Below are 11,099 nucleotides of genomic sequence, written 5' to 3'. Positions count from 1 at the left end.
ACAAAGTTTATGCCCGAGACGGCCAGCTCAAACAGAAAGACTCCCCTCCCCTCCCCTCCCCATTTCCACTGGATTCTGCATTTGTGTCCCCATTTTGTGAGGACTATGGAGGTGCAGACTAACATCATCTCCAAAATAAACACGACTCCTATCCAGGTGCCTTCATAATTGTCATAAGGCTCATGTGTGGCCCAGGAAAGGCTTCAATAAGTCAATAAATCAATACAGCAAAGGATTCTGGGTCAGTGACACTGAGCAGATTATCTGATCGTAACCTAGAGTTCCCTCTGCTGGATCTAACTGGTAGTTGCAGCCCTATAAACTGACCAGCACATATTCTGTCTGAGGTCGCTCACCAGTTGTGGCAGCTATCTCTAACATGCACCACTAACTTCAGGATATCATACAATTGTTTGGTTATACAAAGATAATGACATTTATTAAAAGTCAAAAGGATATGTACAGGAAATGTCTAGTCTTCATCTCGGTTTACATGCACATGTTTTATTTGCCACACACACACCAGCTGGGCAAGACAGTAATTATTCAATGATTGCAATGTTTACAGAAAAAAAAAGCATACAGCAGTTTAAAGCAAACATCTTTACTTCATTTCATTAATTGTTACTATTCCTCCTTCTCCTCCTCCACCTTCTTTTCCTTTTTTCCACTTCATCTTCTTCCTGTTCCTCTTCATCATAATCTGTTTCCTCTTCTTCTTGTTCTTCATTACGATGGTAACTCAACTGACCTGTGTTGATGGAGGCTTTGATAAACTCAATCTTGTTGGTTTGTGTTGGGGTTCAGGGACTGATAAACTGAATCCTGCTGGAGGGTGTCTGCGTTCAGGCTCTGGTAGACGGACTCAGATGCCGGGGTGTTGGTGGGGGCTTCATTTTGTGATGGTGCTGCAGGATCATTTTCATAATCATCCTCAGCCTGAAATTACAGTTGAGTCACACCAGTGGTGAGTGAAGTGTTCAGTGTTGGTGTCGGTGTGTGTGAACGTCTCTGTGTGTGTGTGTGTGTGTGTGTGTGTCTTTGTGTGTTTGAGCTGTTGATAAGTGAGGAAGACGAAGATATGACCCCTCACCTCTGATGAGGCAAAAGGAGCTGGAGTTATCTGGCTTAGAGGGACAGCAGCAGCAGCACCTGAAAAACACACAGAAATAGCATCACAACGTGTGTGTGTGTGTGTGTGTGTGTGTGTGTGTGTGCAGGTTTCCATATCTGTGTGTTTGTGTGTGTGTTTGTGTGTGCGGGTATCCATATTTGTATAGGCATCTCCTGTGTGGTAACCTCTCTAACCTCTTGTCCTCTTCTTCCTGCACGTGTAGATAATGATGACTAGGATCCCCAACAGCAGAGCAACAGCAGTCAAAGACACACAGACAACCACAGCAGCATCTGATAGGAGAGATGATCAACTTTAGACACACAAAGACAAACCTTACCAGCAGCAGAAACCAGGTGCCCAGGAGACTGGCTGTGTTACCAACTAGTTTGGGTGAGCTCACCATACACCAATCATTTTAGTTTGACATTCAGTAACCATTAGATACACTGAATACAGAATAACCAATGAATGCATTTAGATGGACAGCAAAACTTCATGTCTATAACATGAACTGATGAAGATTGTTGAACAGAAGTTGTGAGGAGGAGGAAGAGGAGGTGGAGGAGGAGGATGCCAGTGTCCATGATGTTGAGGAGAAGGACAAATTAGTAGTAGAAGTAATACTAGTAGAGAGAGAGAGAGAGAGCTCTTCATCAGGTACTTTTTACCACCGCATCATCTGTCACTACATTAGCTTTCATTCCAACATAGAGTTGCAGTCAATACAGTTATGGTCACTTTCTATGGGTTTCACCTGTAACTGTGACACACTGATGCTTTAACCCATATGCACACTCATATTTACCTTCTCTAGGTGTCACCTGCAGCTCTGTGTAGTAATCAAATATGAACTCAGTAGTTCCATTGGTTCCACACCAGTACTTCCCAGAATCCTCTGCTTTCAGTCCAGTTATGGTCACAATGAAGACAGTGGGGCTGTCATGCAGAGAAAATCTTCCTCTTGCAGCCTGTGTCTGACCTCCCTGAGTTTTGATGAGAGGTTCGTTGTTACACTCATCCTTACAGAGGAGTTTAGTTTTCCCAGAGTCCTCAGGGTGATATGGACAGATGATCTGAACTTCACCTCCTTCATATCCTGTCACTTCCTTCACTTTATGAAAACAGAAAATAGTGATTCAGTTAAAAGTCTGGAATCACATGTCAGATGTGGCTAATTAAACATTTATAATAATAGTAGTAAACATATCAGATATAAAACACACATTTGTACTAAAGTGACATTCAGAAGAAATCAGGGCACAGAGTGGGTACACAAGGGGCAATATGTGGCCACAGCATCTATAGTAGCAGTAAGTAATCCCAATAAGTTATAACTCACCAATGAAGAGCTGAGTGTTCTTGATTAGGGTGATGGATTCACCTCCATCTGCACCTACTCCACACCAGTACTCTCCAGCATCTGTTTTATTCAGCTGAAACAGGCTCACAGAGAACTTCAATTTCTCTTCTTTTTTACCAGAGGATATTGATTGTATTTTTCTCTTCTGTGTTCCAGGTGGGGTGAGTTTGATGCAAGTTAATGTTATCTGGCGCTGGCAGAGGAACTTGGTTCTGTGTTTGTAGGATTCAGGGAAAGTGCAGCTTAACTCAGTACTTCCCCCCTGAAGGCCAGTCACTGGGCTAGGATTCCTTCCACCTGTCAAAGCTAGAAGAAAAAAAGTATGATTCTCTCTCTCTCTCTCTTTCTCTCAGAATGGAAATTTAATTCAGTGTAACTCAATACTGTTTGTCTTAGTTTGTTTTCTTTGTTTTGTCATTTGTTCTTCCATTTTGTGTTGTGTTTGTTTACTCATGTCTCCTTGTGTCAGACTCAATGTTAAATAATGTCCTAGTGTTGCCAACCTCTGCCTGTACAATGGATTACCCTTTTTACCTCTGCTCTCTTGGATTGTTTGCCTGAGTATTTTGGATTACCGTGTACCGAACCCAGTCAGTAGAAGTTATTATTTTGATCCTCATCACTGTGTCCGAGTTCAGCACATCATCAGCACTTCGTCATTTAAAATACAAATATTAAACTAAGATTCATGTGCATTGCACTTCAACTGTCATATCTCTCTCATTCTCTCTATACGGAACAAAAAAGTAAAGCTCACAACTCCAGAGGTTTAATATTGGACATCAAACTGAATGTACTAACCTTGGTTAACCTGCAGGTATAGGTTAGTAGATGTTATAGGAGGAACGTTATCCACCACACACTTGTAGTTTCCACTGTCCTCTTCAGTCAACTGAGTGATCAACACCATGAAGTTTCCCTCTAATGGGTTGTCATAGAGACAGAACTTGTGTCCAGGCTCAGGGCTAGTATTACTATCTGCCTTTATGTTACTGGAACAAGAAGACCATGATCCTTTGCAGAGATACTTTCTGTGGGTTTTATAGAGCGCATCATATTCACACTTAATGATGACATCACCTCCTTTGTGTCCAGTCACAGTAAGGGTATTAACTCCACCTGTTAATGAAGAGGAGGTGTACCCATGTGAGATTAAGAGCTTAATGTGATGCTGTGGTCAGAAGTACATGGCCAGACCAACACATGATGCTACAGAAACCATCCCATAAACACATGCATGCATGACATACCCCCTCCCCCTACTCAAACATACACACACACACACACACACACACACACAAACACACACACACATACACACACACACACACACACACACACACACACACACACACACACACACATACACACATGCATGCAAGCATGGACATACACCCTCACCCCACTCCTATCCCACACCCTCCCCAACACACACACACATGTTTAGATGATAGATTGCACTGTTTGGACATACAGTTGTGTACAGTATATACACCTATATACAAATCTCTGTACTATGTCTGTTTGTTGTGTAAATGCATGAAGGATAATAAGGGGTATTGTAGTGTGATGGTGAACAGTGCAATTTCTTATCAGCCATACAGGGAGTTTTAGGGACCCCTATAGGACAAAAGTTGGAATTGCAGTCATGCTTACACACACAGGGTAATAATAATATAACATTAGTTATAGTAAGTCCTATCATATGTACTTATGTCAAATCTATACAGGGAGGTTGGCTGACCTTTTCTGGACCAAAGCTGTTATTGCAGTCATGCAAAAACAATACTTTTAAATTATTTTGGTCTGGCAGAATAAATAACTAATATCACACTGACTAATAATGATATAATATTAGTTAACATAAAGTAAGGTATATCATATGGATATATATATATATATGGGCATATATCCTTCATCCAGTCAACCACCGCATCCTTCTGTCCATACTGTCAAGTATGGGCATTTCTGGCAAGGCGCACTCCTGGTTTGAATCGTACCTCACTGGGCGCTCGTTCAAGGTGTCATGGCAAGGTCAGCTGTCTGTACCTCACCACCTTACCAGAGGGGTGCCCCAAGGCTCGGTGATGGGACCACTTCTCTTTGCCATTTACACCACTTCGCTGGGCCCTATCATCCGCTCGCATGGTTTTTCCTATCATTGCTATGCCGATGATACTCAACTGTTTCTGTCTTTCCCTCCTGAGGACACCACTGTCTCGGCGCGGATCTCGGACTGTCTTGCTGATATATCCACATGGATGAAAAACCACCACCTTCAGCTGAACCTGGCCAAAACGGAACTGATGGTCTTTCCAGCCAAACAGGCCATCCACCACAACATCAGCATCAATATTGACTCCTTGTCTCTTGTTCCATCCAAAACAGCAAGAAACCTCGGGGTCATTATTGATGACCAACTGACTTTCACGGACCACATTGCCTCTGTCTCTAGGTCCTGCCGCTTTGCGCTATTCAACATCCGCAAAATCAGGCCGTACCTAACCCAGTATGCCACCCAGCTGTTGGTGCAAACCTTGGTGAATTCCCGCCTTGATTACTGCAACACCCTCCTAACGGGCCTGCCGGCTTGCGTGGTGAAACCACTACAAATGATCCAGAACGCGGCGGCGCGTCTGGTGTTCAACCAACCGAAGAGGGCACACGTCACCCCGCTTCTTATTGACCTCCACTGGCTGCCTGTAGCTGCTCGCATTAAGTTCAAGTCACTTATGCTTGCCTACAGAGTGCTTGATGGTTCTGCTCCCACCTACCTAAATGCTCTTGTAAGGGCAAATGTTACACCCAGGATGCTGCGCTCTTCTAGTGAGCGTCGTTTGGCAGTGCCGTCTGTGCAAGTACGGCAGTCCAGACTATTCTCATTTGTAGTTCCACGTTGGTGGAATGAACTACCCAGCACTACCAGAGCAGGGGCGTCCCTCTCTACCTTTAAGAAGCTCTTGAAGACCCAACTCTTCAGAGAGCACTTCCTGTCCTAACTGGCACTTCGACTAGTGCGTAACTTGCAATTACAGCAGTTACATTTCTGCACTTCTTTCTTTCTTTTTTATTTCATTTTGTTATATTTCTTATGTAAAGTAGTATTTATTTATTGTTACACCAGGTTCTATTGCTCGTAGCTTGAATATTCTCTCCCTTGTACGTCGCTTTGGACAAAAGCGTCTGCTAAATGACTAAATGTAAATCATATTCATTCATGTCAAATTTTGCACTTTGCCAAAATCAGCATCCTACTGTCACTGACATCCCTTGGTTATCCAAAGTGGTGGGGTGTCCATTGCAACAATGTATGTTTGTCAGCAACTGCATGTATGTGGCTAATTATACAGTGTGATGTTCATATTTAAATGTATATCTGATGGTGTTTTTCCATCCCTATTTATAATCATGAGGCCACTGAGTAAATGAGGAAGTAACTGATTGTATGAAGATAACCTGACACTCAGACCTATAACAGGAACAACACAAAGAGCCTGCCCCACCCCCACAGGTGCAGATCTCGTTTGTGATGATGCCGTCGTCTGATCACACTCCTTCAGATACACACACACACACAAACACTCATGCAAACACACACACACACACACACACACACACATACACACGCATGTAAGATACACCCCCTCCACACACACACTCAAACACATACACAGGCATGGACATGCACCCTCACCCCACTCCTATCCCACACCCTCCCCAACACACACACATGTTTAGAGGATAAATTGCACTGAGTTTGGACATACAGATGTGTACATTATACACCATTATATATTACACCTACATACAAATCTAAATGCAAGCACAATTAAATCAAGTTAGTAAATTCAGCGATAACTGAACCCTAAGCCATAGAGCTAAACAAAAATTAGCATAGCCAAGTTGTAGTGAGCAAAGGCTCTGACAGTGTTCTATTTCCTAAGACACTTACAGCACCATTGTATTCGACAGGAGGAGATGAAGATACAGACAAAATAAATCATGTATAACAAACTGGCTAATAATAATATAACATTACTTAACATATAGTAAATCCCATCATATGTCAAATTTGGCACTTCAAAATCAGCATAATACTGACACTGACATCCCTCGGTTATCCAAAGAGGTGGGGTGTCCATTGCAACAATGTATGTTTGTCAGCAACTGCATGTGTGTGGTTGATTATACTGTGTGATGTTCATATTTAAATTAATATTTGATGGTGTTTTTCTGTCCCAATTTATTATCATGACGCCACTGGGTAAATGATGAAGTAGCTGATTGTATAGAGATTTCCTGACACTAGGACCTATGACAGGAAGAACATAGATAGCACTGGTTTATCTGATTGGCAGTGGAGATAGAGCCTGGCATGTTTGTGCAAAACTGCACTGAAAGTCTCCTCATGTTTAAATGTACATGCTTGTAAATGTAAGTTGAGCCAGGCATGTTTGTGCATGCATGATACACCCCCACCCCCCCTCCACACACACACAAACACACACACACACACTCACGCACACACACACTCACGCACACACACACTCACGCTCACAAACACACACCACACACGCATGCAAGATACACCCCCGCCTACACACACACACACACACACATACATGCATGATATATACCCACACACACAAACACACACAAACACACAGACACACAGGCATGGACATACACCCTCACCCCACTCCTCTCCCACACCCTCCCCAACACACACACACACATGTTTAGATGATAGATTGCACTGAGTTTGGACATAAGGTTGTGTACAGTATATACACCTATTTACAAATCTACATGCAAGCACAATTAAATGAAGTTAGGAGCTGAACCGTAAGCCATACAGTTACACTAGAATTAGCATAGCCAAGTTGTAGTCGTGAGCAAAGCATCTGTCAGTTTTCTATTTCCTAAAACATTAACAGCAACATTGTATTAGACATTAAGAGATGAAGTCGTGAGTTACCTGAGAGAATGAGTAAGAGTGAAAGAGCCAGAATCTCCATTCTGGATTGCTTTCAGTCCAGAGGTAAGTAATGTCCGGGGTCTGCTCTGAACTGGATGCAGTGTGTGCACTTTTAGACGATTTAAACGTAGTGTCTTCCTGTTCAACATGTGCTCTGGTCTTGTGTTCTTCCCACTCAAAGGTGTGAGGTCCACCCCTTCCTCTACTTCTACACTCTTCTGAGCAGCATAACAAGGGATAATACATTATATAGGAATTATAGGATAATGGGGAATGTAATGTGATGGTAAATAGTGCAATTTCTTATCAGCCATACAGGGAGTTTAAGTGACATCTGCTCTCTGCACTAACACAAACGTCCAGTGATTGTGCACAGTACTGGCTCTATAAATGGTAAAAAGTGGCTTGAACTGGGCAATACCCTATTGCAGCTAATCAAAAAACAATCTTCAGGAGCATTGAAGAGAGAGGAGAATTTGATTGGCTGTTGAATTCAAATATCAACAATCTTTCAACAGGATCGAGGACTGCACCTTCAAATACTTACCATGTTTACCCACCCACACCCTCTCTCTCTCTAACACACCCACACACACGGCCTTCACATTCAGTTGCATCCTGTTGTGGTCAAAGTAGTGAGCAGCAAAACAAACTTTGAAGCTGGCAAAGCAAGCATAGCCCACACCTACCACAAACCACATTTTGCTGCCATGGCTACCGTGCTCTCAGTCATGTCACATGACATTTACAGGCCCTGAGTCGTGTGTAGCATGTAAGGAAGGGGGAGGGTCTCTTTACTCACCATAAACCAGCTTCAAGTTTGTCATCAGGACAAGAAAATGATCATTTGTGTCAGATACTCCACACTAGTAATCCCCAGCATCAGATTGTGGAAAGATTATGTTCATCTGGATCAAGTTTGTTTTCCCCCTTTTCCCTCTAGGGCTATGAAATACACAACAGTGTACACTCATATAAAAACAAAACAGGACCCTGGGTTCCCAGCTATTGTTTTTTGAGTTGGTTATACTTCCTGTCTACCACTACATTTAGGAATATTAACATACATCGTTAGCATTTTAGTGTAGAATTATATTATACTATACTAACATACACTACCATTCAAACGTTTGGGGTCATTTAGAACCCCCTCCACCCACCCCCAAAACAACATGCATGAAATGAGTTTGAATAGGAAAAAGTGATTGACAAAGTCAGTGACCTCCAAACTTTTGAACGGTATTGTATTCCCTATCTGTTTTCATGAAGGTCAAATGACACTGTGCTAAAGGGCCCTCTGTTGAAGCTAACCAGTCCTTTTTTTCTCCATTTGTTTTACTGAACTGTTTTCCTCTGTTAATCAATCTAATGTAGACATTACAACCCAGCCCTGTGTGTCTCACCCAGAGAGACTCATCCCCCTCCCCTGCCATTTCCACTGGATTCTGCATTTGTGTCCCCATTTAGTGAGGACTATGGAGGTGCAGACTAACATCATCTCCAAAATAAACACCACTCCTATCCAGGTGCCTTCATCATTGTCAACAGGCTCATGTGTGGCCCAGGGAAGGCTTCAATAAGTCAACAAATCAATACAGCAAAGGATTCTGGGTCAGTGACACTGAGCAGATTATCTGATCGTAACCTAGAGCTCCCTCTGCTGGATCTAACTGGTAGTTGCAGCCCTGTAAACTGACCAGCACATATTCTGTCTGCAGACGCTGACCAGTCATGGCAGCTATCTCTAACATGCACCACAAACTTCAGGCGTTGACTTTAAGAAAAATAGTCAGGATATCATACAATTGTTTGGTTTTACAAAGATAATGACATTTATTAAAAGTCAAAGCGAAATGTACAGGAACTTCACCTTCTTCATCTCTGTGCACATGCGTATTTTTTTGATTAACACACACTCAAACACACACACACAAGCTGAGCAAGACAGTGACTATACAATTATTGCAATGTTTACAGAAAAAAATACATAAAGCAATTTAAAGGAAACATCTTTACTTATTTTCATAAATTGTTACCCTTCCTCCTTCTACTCTTCCTCCACCTTCTTCTTCTTCCTTTTCATGTTCTTCTTCTTCATCTGTTTCCTCTTCTTCTTGTTCTTCATTTCGATGGTCACTCAACTGACCTGTGCTGATGGAGGCTTTGATAAACTGAATCTTGTTTGTTTGTGTCGGGGTTCAGGGACTGATAGACTGAATCCCCATGGTCAGTGTTGGGGTTCAGGGACTGATAGACCGAGTCCTGCTGGAGGGTGTCTGCGTTCAGGCTCTGGTAGACGGACTCAGATGTTGGGGTGTTGGTGGGGGCTTTATGCAGTGATGGTGCTGCAGGATCATTTTCATAGTCATCCTCAGCCTGAAATTACAGTTGAGTCAGACCAGTGTTGAGTGATGTGTTCAGTGTTGGTGTGTGTTATACTTCTGTCTCTGTATGTGTGTGTGTGTCTGTGTTTGTCTGTGTGTGTGTGTTTTTGATTGTGTTTGAGTGTGTGTGTGTGTGTGTGTGTGTGTGTGTGTGTATGTTTGAGTGTGTTTGAGGTGTTCATGAATGAGGAAGAGGAAGATATGACCCTTCACCTCTGCTGTGGCAAAAGGAGCTGGAGTTATCTGGCTAAGAGGGACAGCAGCAGCAGCCGCTGAGAAACACACAGAAATAGCATTACAACACGTGTGTGTGTGTGTGTGTGTGTGTGTGTGTGTGTGTGTGTTTGTGTGCGGGTATCCATATCTGTATAGGCATCTTCTGTTTGGGCAGTGTTTTATAGAGTATCTAACCTCTTGTCCTCTTCTTCCTGCACGTGTAGATAATGATGACTAGGATCCCCAACAGCAGAGCAACAGCAGTCAAAGACACACAGACAACCACAGCAGCACCTGATAGGAGAGATGACCAACTTTAGACACACAAGAAGACAAATCTTACCAGCAGCAGAAACCAGGTGCCCAGGAGTCTGGCTGTGTTACCAACTAGTTTGGGTGAGCTCACCTTACACCAATGCATTCAGTTTGACATTCAGTAACCATTAGATACACTGAATACAGAATAACCAACGAATGCATTTAGATGCACAGAATAACTTCATGTCCATACCATGAGCTGATGAAGATGATGGGGAAGATGTTGAGGCTGACAGCAGTTGTGGGGAGGAGGAGGAGGATGCCAGTGACCATGATGAAGATGGAGCTGATGATGACGGTTTTGAAGCTGAGGAGGAGGAAGGATTAGTTAAAGTACAAAGAGAGAGATAAAGAGAGAGAATTAAATCATTGTCAGGTACCTTGTACCACCGCATCATCTCAGTCACTAGACTAGCTTTCAGTCCAACACAGAGTTTTAGTCAATAAAGTTCATGCTTACCTTCTATGGGTTTCACCTGTAACTGTGACACACTGATGCTTTAACCCATATGCACACACATATTTACCTTCTCTAGGTGTCACCTGCAGCTCTGTGTAGTAATCAAATATGAACACAGTAGTTCCATTGGTTCCACACCAGTACTTCCCAGAATCCTTTGCTTCCAGTCCAGTGATGGTCACAGTGAAGACTCCAGCAGTGGAGCTGTCATGCAGAGAAAATCTTCCTCTTGCAGCCTGTGTCTGACCTCCCTGAGTGTTGATGAG

The 11,099-nt window shown here is 42.9% G+C and overlaps 1 long non-coding RNA gene across 1 annotated transcript; it reads right to left on the bottom strand.

Annotated features, from left to right (window-relative positions):
- Window positions 1-551: 551 nt before the first annotated feature.
- Window positions 552-10,712, bottom strand: LOC116219194. Its single transcript, XR_004163113.1, has 4 exons — window positions 10,567-10,712; window positions 10,251-10,349; window positions 10,053-10,111; window positions 552-939 (listed from the first exon to the last, which is right to left on the bottom strand). It is a non-coding gene; the product is annotated as an uncharacterized LOC116219194 (long non-coding RNA).
- Window positions 10,713-11,099: the final 387 nt, after the last annotated feature.

This window comes from Clupea harengus, chromosome 24, assembly GCF_900700415.2.
Source record: "Clupea harengus chromosome 24, Ch_v2.0.2, whole genome shotgun sequence".
Lineage (NCBI taxonomy): Eukaryota > Metazoa > Chordata > Actinopteri > Clupeiformes > Clupeidae > Clupea > Clupea harengus.
This window is presented reverse-complemented; position numbering and strand designations above follow the sequence as displayed.